The sequence below is a fragment of the Arvicanthis niloticus genome, chromosome X, assembly GCF_011762505.2.
Source record: "Arvicanthis niloticus isolate mArvNil1 chromosome X, mArvNil1.pat.X, whole genome shotgun sequence".
NCBI classification, from domain to species: domain Eukaryota; kingdom Metazoa; phylum Chordata; class Mammalia; order Rodentia; family Muridae; genus Arvicanthis; species Arvicanthis niloticus.
The window spans coordinates 19,234,158-19,254,172 of record NC_047679.1 but is presented as its reverse complement, the minus strand read 5'-3'; positions in this window follow the sequence as shown (position 1 = coordinate 19,254,172).

The window sequence follows — 20,015 nt, the reverse complement described above, 5'->3', positions numbered from 1 at the left end:
GACTGGAAGCAGAAGTGCCAGGGCATGATCCCCTGACCCCAAAGTTCATGGCGTCAACCAGACTGCATAGGCTGAAGCCTTGATCACATCAGAAGACTCACCTACCTCATCAAGCAGTGCCACTGAATTCAGGGACCACCATACTCTTGCACCTTCCTGGGCTGCTTCTAGACCCTGAAATGTATATACTCCTCAATTTTTCAAGTCAATCAATATTTTGATGGGCTTGTTTAAGCAAGGGTGTTGCTCGCTGACAGAGAGATAAGAATACAAATGTCCTGGCAAGCAGTAGCATGGGAAATGCCCCCAGGCTAGAAGCAAAACACAGCACTGCCACGGGTTGATTGCCTGCTCCCCCACTGAGAAGCAGGCAACAGAGGCCACCAGCAGGGGCATAAGCTCCCGCTGAAGGACTTTAGAGAGCTATCAGGTGGCAGGCTTTCAAAGGCAGCCTTTCTTCCTGAGGGTTATGCCCTCAAACCCAGGAAGCCCTCAAAGACAGCTCTGACTGCTTCAAAATCAACAGAGCTCATGACAACCTCTGAGACACAAATGTGATCAATTTGCTCTATTGCTACAGCACACAGCCCTCAAAATCACCCCCACAGTGGAAAGACCAGGATCAGTGCTGGAGACAAAGTTTATCATGAGGAGACTGAAATCATGACACCTTTACAGCAGTTAGAGAAAATAAAATGACTGGCTATTAAAATGTGCTGGTTAATTATAGGAGAAAACCAGGAAGGTGTTCATTCTTGCGAATTACAGCTTGAGTATCACATTCTTAATTTCTGATTTAGGAAGGATGTTAAGGACTTTACCTCTGTGTTTTGAGTCTGATAATGTTGCCAAGTCGATTTATCTATCTTCATGGCCTTGTAGGACAGAAAAGCTAGAATGTATTGAGGATACTTGGTGTAAATGCCCCCCTTTCCACTTGCATCATTGGTTGTGGTGACAAATTGTTGCACCTGTCCTTTTAGGACTTCCTTCTGGTAAAAATGAGGAGCAGAATGATTCTGGCTGGCTGCGGTTTCCCCAGGGCATGGTAGAAGGTACAACATTACCTCTAGGCTCCATCTATTCCATGACAGGAAGGTCTGAAGGAGACTAAGCTTTATGAACACTAAACAACACCAAGCTAACACTCAGAACAGCTGTTTCTCCCATATCTTCAATTTGATGAGGAAATCTTTGACTTGTGATCTTAAAATTATTATTAATGTGAAGAAGGGATTATATATACTAAGAACATTTAAATAACCGTTACCTAAGTTCCAAAAATATTCCTTTGCACCAAAAAGCAAATTATGTCTTTACCTTCTTATAGAACAGGTACTGGTCATGTGTCTAAGTTTCAAATTAAACCTTGAGGTAAGACAGTCTGTGATATCTGCACGCAGTCACCCGTGCCTCATTATTGCTGCATCGTTAAGAACTATGCATTGTTCTAGATAGGAAGCTGCAGGTTAAGTTCAGTTTCACTGTGTAGCCTGGCCTGGCCTCAAACTTATGATCTTCCTGTATTTTTCTCTAGAGAGCTGAGATTACAGATGTGTCTCTACACTTAATAGAATGCTGGGAGACAGTGATTATTTAAATGACTATGGTAGCACCAATTATTATCATTTTGGGTTTTTTTTTTTTGTTTTGTTTTGTTTCCTTCTTGCACACTTTAGAAGAGTCTGTAAATGTCTGCCTTACTCTGAGATTTCTTCCCCTGAGAATCGGAATTATCCATGATTATTACTTTTTAATATTGTTGATATTAAAAGTCCTTTGTTTTCTGTATGTCTGTAGTGAGAGTTTCCTTAAATAGAAATGAAGAAGAGCCGGGCAGTGGTGGTGCACGCCTTTAGTCCCAGCACTTGGGAGGCAGAGGCAGGCGGATTTCTGAGTTCGAGGCCAGCCTGGTCTACAGAGTGAGTTCCAGGACAGCCAGGACTACACAAAGAAACCCTGTCTCGAAAAACCAAAAAGAGAAAAAAAGAAAAATGAAAGAAATGAAGAAGAAATGGGAGAAGGTTGGAAGGACACAGAAATAGATGAAAGGAAAGACTGTAAAGGGAAAAAAAATGGAAAAGGCATGGAAGAAGAAAGTCATCTATGACCCATTTATATTTTTCACTAAGCAGATTTTGTTCCAACTTCTATAGAATTTATGAAAGTTAAATATTAGACTAACACATTCTCATTTGTCACCATATAGCCCAGGAATTAACAGTCTTTCTGACAGTGTTTCATACAGAACAAAATGACATGGGTGTGCTGTCTAAGGTGATCCAAGAGAAAAGTGACACAGAGTAAAAGTGATCATAATAACATGTCACCAGATGCTCAGCTTTTCAAATTCTACTCACTCTTATGCAGTTAGCACTAGAAAAGATAACAAGGTTTCCAGCATAGCATCTAGAAGATGTTCTTTATTCTAAAAGAACAGACTTGTGAGTCCTCCAATATATCCCACTGCCTTTAGGTAAAGCTCAAAATTTCTTTTTCCCTCAACTACAGAGTTGAAGGCAACTCTAAACCTTTGAGTGTGTTTTTGTGTGTGCGCACGCGCATGAGTGCACATGTGTGCACTTGTGCTCCTGTGCATATTATGCTGGGGACTGAACTCATAGCCTCACGTGTGCTCAGCAAACACTACATCACTGAGGTCTTTCTCTACCTCATGGAAATGTCCTTTTTATATGGAATTGGTTTTTCAATTCTCAAATGCACTCCATTTTCTTCCGTCAAGGAGTGTATTTTATTGAGGAAACCTCTGAAAACACATAGAAAAGGATGAAGTAAAATAAATGTCTGCATTGTTCCAGGAATCATTTAATCAACAAATGTTTTCATTTCTGGAAAAAAACAGCATTTCTGCTTCATATTGCTTTATGAATCATTCTGCCTTAACATCCTGTTTCAAGACCTAACTCTTTATTTGCCATTAATGAGAAGTGCTATATATTTTTGAAGTGTGTTTAAAAGCCTTATTTTAGGATATGGGCCAAAAGGCAAGGCTCTCCAACTCATTAACCTGCTCCATAAACTTTAAACCACTGTTTCCTATGGGAGGAAAACATACCTGGGAATAGAGTTACTATTTCAATTCTTCTTTTTTTTTTTATAACTATTTCAAGACCAGTTTCTCCTCATTTCATCTGAATAAAAATTACTCAGGAACGTTTCATCCCTTGTGCAAAGAGGAAGTTACCAACTTCATTCTGGTTAAGAAATCTAATTGCTTCTATCAGTCACCGAACCAGGAGCTAATCAAAACATAAGAACCAAACAGAACCTGCCACAATGGTGCAAGGAGCTAAACTGAAGTACTGCCTATCTGAGTGATTAAGGACTTCAACACTCTGATCCTGTTACCTCAGGTAGATTTCTCTGTGGCTTATGCTACACGGACAAAGAAGCTGTGGCTCTGTGTGGTGCTCTAAACTGTCAGTTATTTCCTTTCTAACCCAAAAAGCAAATTATTGAGTACAGTTGATACATAAGCCTTTTGTTTTTCTGCTTTACACCTGTCTTCTTTGGCTAGGAATTATGGGGGTTTTGCTCCAACAGGCTGCAGCCAGAAAGCTGTTTCTTCCTCTCCTTTTTCATGCAGGAGAACATTGGAGCTACTCGGGATGTGACAATCTCAGTTCTCAGGGAAGCCACTTAATATTAGAGTTTGCTTCTTTCTCATAGAAGACTGCTCAAAGACCAGAAGGGTGCCACTTTCCTGTCCATAGGGCTGGTTCAATGCCCATAATTTAATGACAAGCCAGGGCCAAGTGCCTGTGTTGACTGAGATAGATGTACTTTTTGCTTGGGGCTTTTTAGTCACAAAAGGCTTTCCCAGGCATTGTTCCCAGGCTGTTTCAACCTTGGCCCGTGGATTCTGAGGTAAACTCACTGCTGTTATCAGTGATCAAAATGTTCTGGCAACAGCAACTGAGTTCTGGGTTCTTCTACACAATCATTTAAAAGCTTGGCCTTTGTTTCCAGGGCTTCGTGTCCCCTCCTCAACTTGGGAAGCATATACACTCATAAGAACACAGACAGTCAATAATTGACAGATATTGGAAATACAGAAAACCTTGTTGGTCCACTATTGCTGATCCCAAGATGCATGTAATTGAAAGCAATTGTGGCTTCTGAGTTCCATAGTTTATTAATGCAAGTTATTAAAATGACAAAACTGGGAATGAGAGGTTTGTTTTTTCAGATCCCTGTTAATCTCATTTCCAGAATGCTGTTCTACTAATATTTCTTATTAAGCATTTAAAAAAAAAACTTTCTGACCAAATTCTCTCTAAAAAGTTTTATCTGTGGAACCACAGAGCATGCAGGTTTTGATCAGGAAGTTCAATCTCAAACTGACCAAAGAAATTATTAACATCAGCGAGGAAACTGTAGATTTGTGATTGTTTTCAAAAGTCATTTTAATTTGATTAAAAGGATATATTTTAGTTTCAGAATGTTTTCAAAATAAAGAATAGCATAAAGGAAAGCAAGCAACATGCCTGTGATTACAAATGCAGAGAAAGCACCAGTTCTATTACTAGGAGTCTGGGAAGACATCAATCTACCAGTGGTAGTAAGAAGTAGGAATGGAGAGAGGGAGAGAGAATCTCTTCTTTGTATTTCTCAAAAAGAAGTCGATGTGTCTTTTGTGTTAATTTGGACCCAGATTATCCAGTTATTGCTGCAAACATCATAATAAACTCTGTTTTTTATAGCAGAATTACCAATAAATTTGATGCTGCTCACATTCCACTTCCTAGAGTAAGTCATTATAAAATGTCAAAATTTTAGGAAGTGAGAATATAGGCTGAGTCCTAAGGACTTGTGTGTGTGTGTGTGTGTGTGTGTGTGTGTGTGTGTGTGTGTGTGCGCTACCCTGGGCAGACTAACTCAAGCCAGTAATTCTGTCCCTACTTGAGGTGACTGTATTCCTAAGGAATCATTGGTAATGTCTGGAGATATTTTTGGGTGGCATAATAAATTAGGAAGGGATATGGGCAACAACTAGAGATGAACTAAATATCCTGTGATGCCAAGGGCAGCCTCCACAGCAAAGAATCATCCAAGCCCACATGCTAATAGTGCTGAGGTAGAGGATCAGAGAATAACAATATTAGAGGCCAGTGGGATTCAAAGACAAGGGAGCACAAACTCCCTTCCCTGTGGATGATTTGGTGAGAGGCTGCATAATCTAATAATGTCATACAGTGTTTAAAAGCAGTGACAGGAAAACAAAATGACAATCAATGTAGTTTAGCAAATGGTATATTGTAAGTAGCTTAGTAAATAGCGACTGTTATCATTATCCAAAACCAGTAAGTTCAGATACTTGATTTCCAAACTGTGAGGTCCAGTTGAGATTTCTGCTAACAAAAGTCTCTCAGGAAAAAATGAATTCATTTCTTCAGAGTTCACTGGAGTTCCAAACAACAGCAATGCATCATGTGAATGGAGCTTCTTTTGGTGACGAGAATTCTGTAATCACCACATAAACAAATGATGTAAGAAATCCTTTAAGTTAGAGGTTGCTTTGCAGATGTTAAGCACCTTCTGGTGACAAACACTAAATGAATTTAAGGTGAATTTTGTAATGGTATTCTATAGCATCTTTAAAGCCGAGTGAATCATTGCTTTTAAAATTCTAGACAGCTATCATTTGGCTGTCCTTTCCAGCATTAACTAATCACCAGAAAAATATACAAATGTCAATTACAAATCATATCAAAGATAGGAACAGCTGGAATCAAATTCAAGAGACTGCATCATTTTATCTTCTTGACATTATTCATTCTACATGCATACCACAGGCAATCTGGAGCAAAAAGTAATTTATGCTGCAATAGAAACATTAACCATTTAGGGCTGGGAGACTCTCTTTCAGCTGCCTTCCTGTAACCCAGAACACCCCTAGAGATACAAGTCCAAGAATTATCTGAAAACATTTTATAAAACATCCATAAATTGACTATGAAAGGAGGAAAAAGTATGTAGAGAGCTGAGTTCTCTAACAGTCTAAGTCAGGAATCAAAAAACTACAGCCTGCAAATAGCCCACAAACTAAATCTTGCCAATTGCCTGACTTTCTATTGGCTGAAAGCTCAGAATGATTTTTATAGTATTTAATGACTGGAGGAAAAATTCCTGTGACTACAGGAATGGTATTTTGAAACATGTGAAAGTTCCTTAACATTGAAATTTCAATTTCCATGAACAAAGTTGTATTGTTATATAGCCACATCTGTTTGCTTTACATTGCTGGTAGATGCATTCCTATTTCAAGGGTTCAGTTGCTTCAACAGAAACTATATGGCCCACAAGATCCAAAACAGACACTATCTGGCCTTTTGTAGAAAAAAAAAATGTCCATCATGACCTAGAAATCAAAAGCTGCAATACTATATTTCTTCTATGCAATAATTATTTGCTTCATCAGTTGTGTTCCAGTCATATGACATTCCATTACCTGGTTGCTAATTATTGTTCCCTTGGAAATAGCACTTTTAGTGGGAAAGGGAACAAGACATGTCTAGCCAATTTCTGCTATTTTCACCTTAGTGTCTCTTGATCTGTACCCATGACTTCAAGAGGAGCTTTCTACAATGAGTTCTTCATGTATTCATTCAACAAGTACTTGTAGGGAACATACTGTTGTAGGTTCTTCATAAGCTGGGAAAATCTTGCTTCCTTCACAGTGTAAATATATAGTATAAAAGGCAACTAAATAAATAAAAAGCAACATCAGATTATAATATATAACAAGCAAATTGAAAAAGGTATTTGCCAGGAGCTGCCCATCAACATAGACCTAAAAATTCCTTGTGAATAACTTTGAGCTCAGAAGAGACATAAAGCTTAACACTAGATCATTTGACATCGGAGCTAGTTGTGGCGCTTCACTTCTACAATTTCAACATTTGATGAAGCTGAGCTAAGAGGATGAGGTGTAGATTGAAATGCTTCAGTGGAAACTGTAGAAGATGCTATTCTCTATCATCCCTGATGCCACATTAGAAGAACACATTTTCTTTCCCATCTCTACTCTCCCTTCTCTCCAGAGACTTGTTGTATACAACAAGCTGGACTCAAGTTTGTGACTTTCTTATCATTACTTCCCAAGGGAAGCAGGAAACCTACTTCATGCCTATTTTAAGAAAGACACTTTTGGATCCTAAAAGAGCAAATAGCATTAAAAATTTTAAGAGACCATGGGAAACTACACTGTGGATTTTTGCCATGGAATGCCAGATTAGCCTCTGCGAGTTCAGATGGTCCCACTATTACAAGTCACTTTCTGAACGCTACATATAATCATTATAGTTTACATGTGTTCACAACTTAAATCATTTAGACAACAAATTCACGATATTTTTGTTTACAATCTTTCCCTGTTTGCCATTGATGAGTATATTTCTTGATAATGTCAAATTCAGTTCAGGTACTTTCCCAAAGGGAAGAGGAATTCCAATCTTAGTTGGATTCAAGCATTTGTCTGATTTCTTTTCAGTTAATGATATTGACATTTTACTATACTAGTTCATTAGAGCATGAAGCTTTCTGTCTTGTTTTTGAAAAGACTATTTTTGTCCTTCATATGAAAGTAACTCGATACCACAGGGACATAGCAAATGCAGGGAAAGAATCAACCACTTAGTGGAAACAAAACCATTACAAGCCCTGAATCATTACCTAAAGTGGAGCACACTTAGACCTCTTGCCACATAGAATCCATACTTTTTACTACAGTATCTTTAAAGATCAAGGTGTTTTTTTCTGTTATATTTGATTGTAAAATGTTTGTTCTCCTTTTCCATAGGTCTAGTGAACAAATGTGTTGATTTTTCTAAAACAATATGTACCTAATGGACACTTTCTGTTTTTCTCAAGACTAAACCATGACTGTTTTCTATCTCATATGTTCTTTTTCAAATATGTCTCAGGCTCGTCTTCTGTCAAGGCTGGACCTCTAAGTTTCTGTATCTTGTCTTCTGCTGACCTATGACTGGAATGTTTTCCAAGCCTACTTATCTGCGGATGATCATTCTGGAGGGAAGCCCAAGGAGCCACAGAGAGGCCAGAGGTAATATTCTGATTCTCTAAAAGAATCAATGTTCAGAGACATCAGACAAGTGGCCTCTTAGATAATTTTAGTCCCAGCCATTGAATCATTTACTGCTTTTGAGACTTCTAGGTACCATGGAGCATAAATGAGCCATACATCTGTTGCCCCCACTGAGCAAGCAGTGGGCACAATGAAATGGTAGTTTTACAGCAAGAAGTTTCAGGCGTTCTGCTAGGCAGAAACAGAAACAGCCTTCTCAATGAATTGTCAATTCAGTGTATACAGATGTGTTGTTCTCTCAGTCTATATATCTGCAGAGGACAGACAATGATCCATCTAGAAAAGGTACTGCAGATGGGGAAACCAGGACCGGAGAAATAAATCAATGGGTAAAGTACTTGTCATGCAAGCATGAGGACCTGAGTTTGGCTTTCCAACACTCATGTGAAAATCCAGGTGTGGTATACACATCTATAATTCAAATACTGGGAGATTAGAGACAGGAGCATTTTTGGGGCTTGCTGGCCAGCTAGTCTGGCTGAATCAATGAGCTCCGGGTTCAATGAGTTCTTTAATTGCTTTTCTATTGCTGTAAAGAGACAATGATAAAGACAACTTAAGAAATATTTTAATTGCAGGTTGGTTTACAGTTTCAGAAGGTTAATTTATTTCCGTCATAGGAGGAAGCATGACAGCAGGCACATAGGCATGGCACACTGGAGCAGTAGCTGAGAGCATCCATCTTCGCCACAAGCCTGGGGCAGAGAAGGAGACTGAGCTTGGCATGGGCTTTTGAAACCTCAAAGCCCACCTCTAATAACTCACCTTCAACAAGGAAGCACTTCTAGTCCTTCCCAAACAATCCACCAAGTGGGAACCAAACACTCAAATATATCAGCCTATAGGGAACATCCTCATTCAAACAGTAGTGAGAGATGCTGTTTCAAATAAGAATGTGGAGGGCAGTAAAGCAAGATATGTAGAACAATAGAGAAAGACATGTACTATTGACTTCTGGCCTCTATCTACACACATGAACATACCCAAATACAAACACTCATGGAGATATAGGTGGTTTCTGCACTGCAAGCAATTACAGTTTAGGCCACAATGCCTGCTTATAAACCCATTACATCAAGAATTGATTTTTAAGTCATATTAACTCAGAAAAGGAGGAACAGGAAGAGGAGGAAGAAGAAGAGGAGGAGGAGGAGGAAGAAGAGGAAGAGGAAGAGGAGAAAACAAAAAAAACACACCAAGAACTTGATACCTGTTCAGCATCTTTTTTACCATTGTATACAATGTTTCTTGATCATATCCATCACTTCCTTTCTCTCTCCAGCAACACTTCCATCACCACTGCATTACCCCAGTATCTCTCCCATCTCTTTCTCAAGTTCAAGTCTCTTTTTTATATAACACACCATAATAATTTGGGTTTCTATTGCTGTGACACTGTGACTATGGCAGCTCTTATAAAGGAAACTATTTCATTGTGGCTGGCTTACAGTTTCAGAGGTTTAGTCCATTATCATCATGGTGGGAAGCATGGCAAAAAGTAGGTAGATATGATGTTAGAGAAGGAGCAGAGTGTTCTACATCTTGGTCCAAAGGCAGGAGGAGACTGTGTGCCACAGTGGGCATAGCTTAGGAGCCTTCAAAACCTGCCCCCACGGTGACATGCTTTTTTCAACAAGGCCACACCTATGCTAACAAGGCTCCACTTCCTAATATTGCCACGTTCTATGGGCCAAGTGTTCAAACAAATGAGTCTATGGGAGAACATATCTAGTCAAACCACCATACCCACTAACTCCTGTTAGTGCTCACTGGCCTTACCCAGTTCTTAATCATGGTGATAATATGATTCTACCAGGCAACATATCTATAACAATAGTAGCAAGACAGACTATGGGAGTAACCAATGACTTGATTAAATATGAGGATTGCTCTACTATAGAGAATTGGTACTTTGTACTATAAATATCATTAAAACCTATAACTAGGAAAAGCATGGGCCCTAAAGGGGAACATCCTGATGTTATTTGTCTAAATAGTCATGTCATCCAACTGTTTTTATAAATATCTTTCCATTCATAGATTTGTGCTATTCTCTACCTTGATCAGAAAGGAGCTTCATATTTAGCTTTGTGTTTAGAGAGAGAGAGAGAGAGAGAGAGAGAGAGAGAGAGAGAGAGAGAGAGTGTGTAGGGGGTAAGGAGGAAATGTGCCACAACAAACCTGTGAAGGTGAGAGGATAATTTGTAAGAGTCACTTCTCCACTCCACTGTGTGGGCTATGAGGATCAAACATGTATCTTCAGGCTTCATGGCTAGTGACATTACTTGTCAAGACATCTTGGCAGTCCTGTCCAACATCTTGAAGGATTTATTTGTCTTAAAGTATCGATTTGGGTGTTAGTGGGTATTTTGGCAGTAGTATTCTCAGGTTAACTGGTAGAGAAACAACTGGATCATTAACTAATCATTTTATCTTGATTTTGGTAACAATGTAGGATCAAATAAAAATCATCACAAGGTGCATGTAACTGGAGTTGTGAACCTGAGGTCTCCTTTGGACATCCTCTATTCTCTGTAGGTTTTAGATTTCTCTGATTGTGAAGAAAGAGCTTATGAACCTTATATTTATACAAATCTATAAACAAAGGGATTTAAATTAATTTTGAAGCAGTTATACACAAACAGACTAAAGAGCTGCAGTCTACTGGTCACACAGATGAGAATTCTATAAACTAAGTCATTGGCAAAACAAAACCAAAAGTCATGAGTCGGAGAAGGGAGGCTGAAGAATTGTTAAAATGGAAGGGGATGAGACAAGAGAGAGTGTGGGAGAGAATTGGAGTGCATTATATACTTTATGAACTTATCAAAGAGCAATCACAATTTTTCATATGTATTAAAGAGATAGTTTCCAGGAAAAAACAAGAGAACAGTAATTTGCAACTCTTATCAATGCCAGGTGGACATTATAGCCTGCAATGTGGAGTCCAGGGGTGCCCAGCGCAAACTAACTAGTGAAACTAGCCATGCCAGTGAGCTCTGGGTTTAATAGAGACCCTGATTCAAAAGAATCAAGGTGAAAAGTAATTAAGGTAGATTCCTGACATCAACATTGGGCCTACACACACCCATGAACCTACATACACATATACATACACATATGCATTCATACTACATACTCCTGAAAAGTAAAATAATAAGTACTAATATACATAAAGTCACAAACTTAAAAAGTTCAGAATTAAATAGGAGAAATAAAATATGAAATAAAGTAGGGGAAGCAAATATGGAGCTTCTCATGATGCAAAGAAACTCTCCAGTCCATCCAAACCCTACCCTATTCTTGAATTACTTTTATTATGTCACTGTCTATATAGGAAGAACTCCTAAGTCTTTGCCAATTTTCTAACTTTCAGGGATCTTGCTTATACAGGGAAAGGAAATTCTTGGCTGTTGGTACTAATATAGTAGGAGAAGAGAGGACAGAAAGGCTGAGATAGAAGATAGTGTATTGTGTTAATAACCTCTTCCCAGCATGCAGAACCTGTTTCAAAGTAAGATGAGACACACTTTCTATCACAGATGAATGGGAGATTGCAGACACAGATTCTGGACTTCTCAGTAATGTTCCAGAAACCTTTTAGGAAAATATTTTAAATGGTCTGAATGGGCAGGCCAGGAAAGGAAGGTAGGCTAGGAAAGGAAGGTAGGCTAGGAAAGGAAGGTAGGGTTGATAAATGGTGGCAATGAGATGATTTGTTCCTTCCTCTTTAGGGGGCCCATAAGTTGAGTTGGTTCTCAAGTCTAATTAGGTAAATGTTTGAAAAAATAAGCAATTTGCCTAGAAAAAAATGTTTTCTGTTTAGTATTGCTTATAAAATCTTTAAAATAGCCGGGGAGTGGTGGCTCACGCCTTTAATCCCAGCACTTGAGAGGCAGAGGCAGGCAGATTTCTGAGTTCGAGGCCAGTCTGGTCTACAGAGTGAGTTCCAGGACAGCCAGGGCTACACAGAGAAACCCTGTCTCAAAAAAATAAAATAAAATAAAATAAAATAAAATAAAATAAAGGGAGGAAAAGTTTATTTGGACTCATGCTTTCAAAGGGATGCAGTCCATTATAGTGAGAAGGGCACAGTAAAGTAGTCTCTCATGATGGCCTGGGGGTGTGTTAATAGCTGTTCATATTGTGAGAGACCAGGAAGCAGAAATAACAGGCCATAACCAGAATAGGATATAACTTTCAAAAAACAAAAATAAAACAAAAAAAGTGAGGGAGAGGGAGGTACCTACTTCAATCAACTAGGCTCTACTTCCTGAAGGTTCTACAGACTACTGTAAAAGTACCAGGAGAAGGGCAGCAAGTGCTCAAGCCATGCTATAGGAGAAACATTACACTCAAACTGCAACATTGTAGCATTACCTAGGCAGAAATGAGAAGATGGTCATAATTCATACCATCTAAGGTTTAAAAAAATTGTTCTGCCAGTGACACATTCTGCCTCCTCCAGTCTTATTTTCATAGAGATGTTTGACTCCCTGTGTGTTTGGAGATGTTTAATATATCTGTACTTTAGATTTCTGTATTTTAAAAATATGGTAGAAGACAATTAAGTAGGTGGCTTGAAGTTGAGGTCTTATCCGAAATTTCAGCTCAGCTGGAGATGAATCTGCTTGTAACTCCATATACATGATGATTACTGGTATTTAGTTCATTATGGATGATTAGACTAAGAATCATCATATCACAAAAGCTATTAACCAGTTGCCACCCTTAGTTCTTGGTTAAGTAGTCCCATCTAACATAACATAGCAGTTTGTTTCACAAATGTATACAAACAAACAAAAAAAAAACTGGAGCAACTCTAACAAGATAAACACCATTATCTACTCTGTTGGTTAGAAGTGAGTGTCTTGATTCAGTGTGTACTCAAGGGGAATGAGTTAGCCAACATCATTATTAGCAGAAGGCAAGGATCATTGGGGACGATCTTAGAAACTGCCAACTACAAGGGCCAAGAGTCAAGGAGATATGTGATCACCACAGTCAGATTTAGATAATGCTGACTTTCTTGACTCAGGAGTAGGACATGTGATTAGGTACCAAGCAATCAGATCATCATCTTCTGAAGGCTTGTAATTCATAATTAGCCCCATATTGGCATGTAACCCATCCAGCAACAATAAGATGTGTAGTGTTACCTGTGACTCTTCCCTCTGGGCTTCAATCTAAGAGAGCAAAATTTGGCCCAACTGCCACAGTCTTTAGATCACATGAAGTGTGAGATGGCAATAACTAAAGGTAGACAAGCTCAAAGACCATAGATGAGACAAGTAGGAGGTAAAAAGTTTGCTGGAGAGCCAAGTAGTTCATCATTAAGCTCCTGCTGATAGAGTCAGGCGACCTATTTATGAATGTCCACATTTCCATTCTTGTGGAGAGCTGACAGTAGGTGGCTATCATCCTTGCAGCCATCTTGAGCCATATACCCTGACAAGAGACTTGTTTACAATAGCCTACAAAAGCTGAGCACACTCTGATAACATCTTGTTTTAGATACCCAGGATTTTCCTTTGGGTGTGAGACTTAAAAGTGTGATTTAGAGATAAGACTTAAGGTTGTGACTTAAGGGCATGACTCAGAAGTGAGACATATAAAAGGTGAGAGGCAGACAGAAGACAGACACTTGGATTAGACAGTAGGCACTTGTACTCAAGACAGGCACTTGGAAGAGAACTTGGAACTGGGAAAGAGACTAGCAACTTGGAACAGAGATTAGGATTTGAGATTTATTACAGAGGAAGTAGGAATTAAGACCTGAGACTTGGTACTAGGAACTAGGGACTTAGAAAGAGAGAAGAAGGGAGACTGAAGAATAAAGGGGATTGAATAACACTCTGTCTGGTCTCCATTCTTCATGTCTGTCCTCACTCTCTCTCTTGCTGAACCCCGACCTGTGGACTGGAGAAGCCTGGGGCAGTGGAGCCTCTAACAATTTAGCCCCCAAGGCTTTTGGCAGTGCGGGTTCCAACATTGATAGAGCAGTCCCCGACATTTTGGCCCCCAATCCTGGGGCAAAGCAGGCCGCAACATATTCTAGCCCTTTTGAGAAGTTGAGCTGAGCCTTTTGGCTGGGACAGACACCTAGCTTGTCTGCTTCCATGAAGACACCATATCCTGAGCCATCCTAGAGGAACCACTGCACTCAGAGCAGCTGGTAAGAACCCTCTCCCACTACCCTACAACCGAGAGCTATAACTGGGAGCCTGAGGTGCTCAGGACCCATCACCCACTCAAAGCCCGCCCTCCAGAATATCACTCCACTGTTGCCCCTCAATTGGTTATTTTGGCTGGGGCAGCCACCTAGCTAGTCTGCTCCCGTGAAGACACCATATTCTGAGCCATCCTAGAGGAACAACTGCACTCAGAGCAGAAAAGGAACCACTGAACTCAGAGCAGAAGAATTTCAGAATCCCAAAGGCGGCCTGAGTTCCAGCAGTTCTTCCACCCAGGAGCTCAGGATCAAAGAGATATCTGGGCTCCAAGGAGTTCTGACACTAGCAAGGTAACAGGAAAGAGAGGCTCCAGCCAAAGACAGTGAGTGCTGGTAGCACTAGAGTTAACCAGATGGCAAAAGGCAAGCACAAGAACATAAGCAACAGAAACCAAAGTTACTTGGCATCACAAGAACCCAGTTCTCCCAACATAGCAAGCCCTGGACACACCCCATCACACTAGAAAAGCAGGATTCAGAATTAAAATCACTTCTCATGATGATGATAGAGGATTTTAAGAGGGACATAAGTAACTCCCTTAAAGAAATACAGAAGAACACAGGTAAACAGGTAGAAGCACTTGAAGAGGAAACACAAAAATCCCTTAAAGAACTGCAAGAAAACACAACCAAACAGGTGAAGAAATTAAACAAAACCATCTGGGATATAAAAGTGGAAGCAGAAACAATAAAGAAATCTCAAAGGGAGACTACCCTGGAGGTAGAGAACATAGTAAAGAAATCAGGAGTCGTAGATGCAAGTGTCATCAACAGAATACAAGAGATAGTAGAGAATCTCATATGCAGAAGATACCATGGAAAACATTGACACAACTATCAAAGAAAATGCAAAATGCATAAAGCTCCTAACCCAAAACATCCAGGAAATGCAGGACATAATGAGAAGGCCAAACCTAAGGATAATAGGTATAGATGATAGTGAAGAATCCCAACTTAAAGGGCCATTAAACATCTTCAAAAAAATTATACAGGAAAACTTCCCTAACCTAAAGAAAAAGATGTCCATGAACATACAAGAAGCCTACAGAACCCCAAATTGATGAGACCAGAAAATAAATTACTCCTGTCACATAATAATCAAAACATCAAATGCACAAAACAAAGAAAAAATAGTAAGAGTAGTAAGGGAGAAAGGTAAAGTAACACATAAAGGCAGACTTATAAGAATTACACCAGATTTCTCACCAGAGACTATAAAAGCCAGAAGATCCTGGACAGATATCATACAGACGCTAGGAGAACACAAATGCCAGCACAGACTACTATACCCAGCAAAACTCTCAATTAGCATTGATGGAAAAACCAAGATATTTCATGACAAAACCAAATTCACACAATATCTTCCCACAAACCCAGCACTTCAAAGGATAATTGATAGAAAACTCCAACACAAGGAGGGAAACTACAACATAGAAAAAGCAAGAAAGTAATCTTCTAACAACCCCAAAAGAAGATAGCTACACAAATGTAATTCCACCTCCAATAACAAAAATAACAGGAAGCAACAATCATTTTTCCTTAATATCTCTTAACATCAATGGGCTATACTCCCCAATTAAAAGATGTAGACTATAAGACTAGATACATAAACAGGACCCAGAATTTTGCTGCATACAGGAAACGCACCTCAGTGAAAAAGACAGACACTACCTCAGAGTAAAAGGATAGAAAACAATTTTCCAAGCAAATGGTCCCAAGAAACAAGCTGGAGTAGCCATTCTAATATCAAATAAAATTGATTTTCAACAAAAAGAAATCAAAAAAGAAAAGGAAGCACACTACATAAGCATCAAAGGAAAAATCTACCAAGATGAACTCTCAATTCTGAACATACATGCTCCAAATGCAAGAGCACCCGCAGATATAAAAGAAACATTATTAAAGCTCAAAGCACACATTGCATCTCACACAATAATAGTGAGGGATTTCAACACCCCACTCTCAGCAATGGGCAAATCATGGAAACAAAAACTGAACTAAGACACAATGAAATTAACACAAGTTAAGAATCAAATGGGTTTAACAGATATCTATAGAACATTTCATCCTAAAACAAAATATAGCTTTTTCTCAGGACCTCATGGTACCTTCTCCAAAATAGACCATATAATTGGTCACAAAACAGGCCTCAACAGATACAAAAAGATTGAAGTAATCTCTTTCATCCTATCAGATCACCACAGACTAAGGCTGGTCTTCAATAATAATAAAGAAAAAAAACAATGGAAAACCCACATACACATGGAAACTAAACAATGTTTTACTTAATGATGACTTGGTCAAAGAAGAAATAAAGAAAAAAATTGAAGACTTTTTAGAATTAAATGAAAATAAGAACACATTATACCAAACCTTGTGTGACTCCAAGAAAGTAGTACTAAGAGGAAAACTCATAGCTCTAAGTGCCTACAAAAAGAAACTGGAAAAAGCATACACTAACAACTTGACAGCACATCTGATAGCTCTAAAACAAAATGAGGCAAATACACCTAAGAGGAGGAGACAGCAGGAAATAATCAAACTCAGGGCTGAAATCAACCAAGTAGAAACAGAAAGAACTATACAAAATATCAACAAAACCAGGAGCAGGTTCTTCGAGAAAATCAACAAGACAGAAACCCTTAGCCAGACTACCCAGAGGGCACAGAGACAGTATCCAAATTAATAAAATCAGAACTGAAAAGGGAGACATAACAACAGAAACTGAGGAAATTCAAAACATCATCAGATCCTACTACAAATGCCTATACTCAACAAAACTAGACAATATGAATGAAATGGACAATTTTCTAGACAGATACCAGGTACCAAAGATAAATCAGGATCAGATAAACCATCTAAATAGTCCTATAACACATAAAGAAATAGCAGCAGTCATTAAAAGTCTCCCCACCAAAATAAGCCAAGGACCAGATGGTTTTAGTGAATAATTCTATCAGACCTCCAAGCAAGACATAAAACCAATTCTCTTCAAAATATTCCAAAAAATAGAAACAGAAGGAACACTACCCAATTCGTTCTATGAAGCTACAATCATGATCATAACTGAACCTCACAAAAACCCAACAAAGAAAGAGAACTTAAGACCAATCTCCCTTATGAATATGGATGCACAAATACTCAATAAAATTCTGGCAAACCGAATTCAAGAACACATCAAAGCAATCATCCTTCATGATCAAGTAAGCCTTATCCCAGGAATGCAGGGATGGTTCAATATTCAGAAATCCATCAACATAATCCACTATATAAACAAACTCAAAGGAAAAAACACATGATCATCTCACTAGATGCTGAGAAAGCATTTGGCAAAATTCAACATCCCTTCATTCTAAAAGTCTTGAAAAGATCAGGAATTCAAGGCCCATACCTAAACATAGTAAAAGCAATATACAGCAAACCAGTAGCCAACATCAAGCTAAATGGAGAGAAACTTGAAGCATTCTCACTAAAATCAAGTATTAGACAAGGCTGCCCACTCCTTCCCTACCTATGCAATATAGTACTGGAAGTTCTAGCTAGAGCAATTAGACAACAAAGGAAGTCAAAGGGATACAAATACGAAAGGAAGAAGTCAAAATTTCACTATTTGCAGATGATAGTATACTTAAGTGACCCTAAAACTTCCACCAGAGAACTCCTAAACCTGATAAACAACTTCAGCAAAGTGGCTGGATATAAAATCAACTCAAACAAATCAGTAGGCTTCCTCTACTCGAAGGATAAACAGCCTAAGAAAGAAATTGGGGAAATGACACCCTTCACAATAGTCACAAATAATATAAAATACCTTGGTATGAATCTAACCAAGCAAGTGAAAGATCTGCATGACAGGAACTTCAAGTCTCTGAAGAAAAAAATCGAAGAAGATCTCAGAAGATGGAAAGATCTCCCATGCTCCTGGATTGGAAGGATTAATATAGTAAAAATGGCCATCTTGCCAAAAGCAATCTACAGATTCAATGCAATCTCCATCAAAATTCTAAACCAATTCTTCATAGAGATAGATAGAGCAGTTTGCAAATTCATTTGGAATAACAAAAAAAAAAAAAAAAAAAACAGGATAGTGTGAGCTATTCTCAACAATTTAAGAACTTCTGGGGTAATCACCATCCCTGACCTCAAGCTGTACTACAGAGCAGTAGTGATAAAAACGGCATGGTATTGGGACAGAGACAGATAAGAAGATCAATTGAATAGAATTGAAGACCCAGAAATGAACCCACACCCCTATGGTCACTTGATCTTTGACAAAGGAGCTAAAACTGTCCAGTGGAAAAAGGACAGCATTTTCAACAAATGGTGCTGGTTCAACTGGAGGTCAGCATATAGAAGGATGCAAATCTATCCATTCATATCTCCTTGTACAAAGCTCAAGACCAAGTGGATAAAGGACCTTCACATAAAACCAGATACACAGAAACGGAACAAATAGAAGAGAAGGTGGGCAAGACTGTCAAATATTTAGGCACAGGGGAAAAGTTTCTGAATAGAATACCAATGGCTTATGCTCTAATATTAAGAATTGACAAATGAGACCTCATAAAATTACAAAGCTTCTGTAAGGCAAAGGACACTGTCAATAAGACAAAACAGCAACCAACAGATTGGGAAAAGATCTTTACCAATCCTATATCTGATAGAGGGCTAAGATCCAAGATATACAAAGAACTCAAGAAATTAGACTCCAGACAACCAAATAACCATATTAAAAATGGCATACAGATCTAAACAAAGAATTCTCAACTGAGGAAACTTGAATGACTGAAAAGCACTTAAAGACATGCTCAATATCCTTAGTCATCAGGGAAATGCAAATCAAAACAACACCGAGATTCTACCTCACACCATTCAGAATGGCCAAGATCAAAAACTCAGGTGATAGTAGATGCTGGCGAGGATATGGAGAAAAAGGAACACTCCTCCATTGTTGGTAGGGTTGCAAGATGGTACAAACACTCTGGAAATCAGTCTGGTGGTTCCTCAGAAAATTGGACATAGCATTACCTGAGGACCCAGCTATAGCACCCCTGGGCATATACCCAGAAGATGCCCCAACATATAATAAGGACACATGCTCCACTCTGCTCATAGCAGCCTTATTTTTTTGAGATGTGAAAATCTTTATTGGATATTTTATTTACATTTCAGATGCCATCCCCTTTCCCTATTTCCCCTCCCTAGAAAACCTCTATCCCATCTCTGCTTCTCCTTTTTGCTTTTATACTATTTTTTAATGTTAATCAAAGGTTTTATAAGTTTGGTAATGCTCAATAACAAGATGCCCATACAATTAGAATACCCAACCTAGATATATCAACTATCTTTGACTGTCAGAGACACTCAAACGAACATCTGCCTACATGTCCCCCACCTCTTGTCACCTAGCTCCTCTTCTCCTTCTCCTCTTCTCCTTACTCCTCCTCTTCCTCTCCTTACTCCTCCCACCTTAGCTCCTCCTACATATCACCCTTCCTGTTAAAATAAAACTTTTCTCTCAAAATACAATTAGAGCATAACTATACCAATTTGGGTCAGTAAGGTACAAGATAGACCTAATACCCAGTCCATCATTTTGTTGACTAAACAGAACCTCTGTCATCCCTCCTAACTAAAAGACTTAGTTCTGAACCT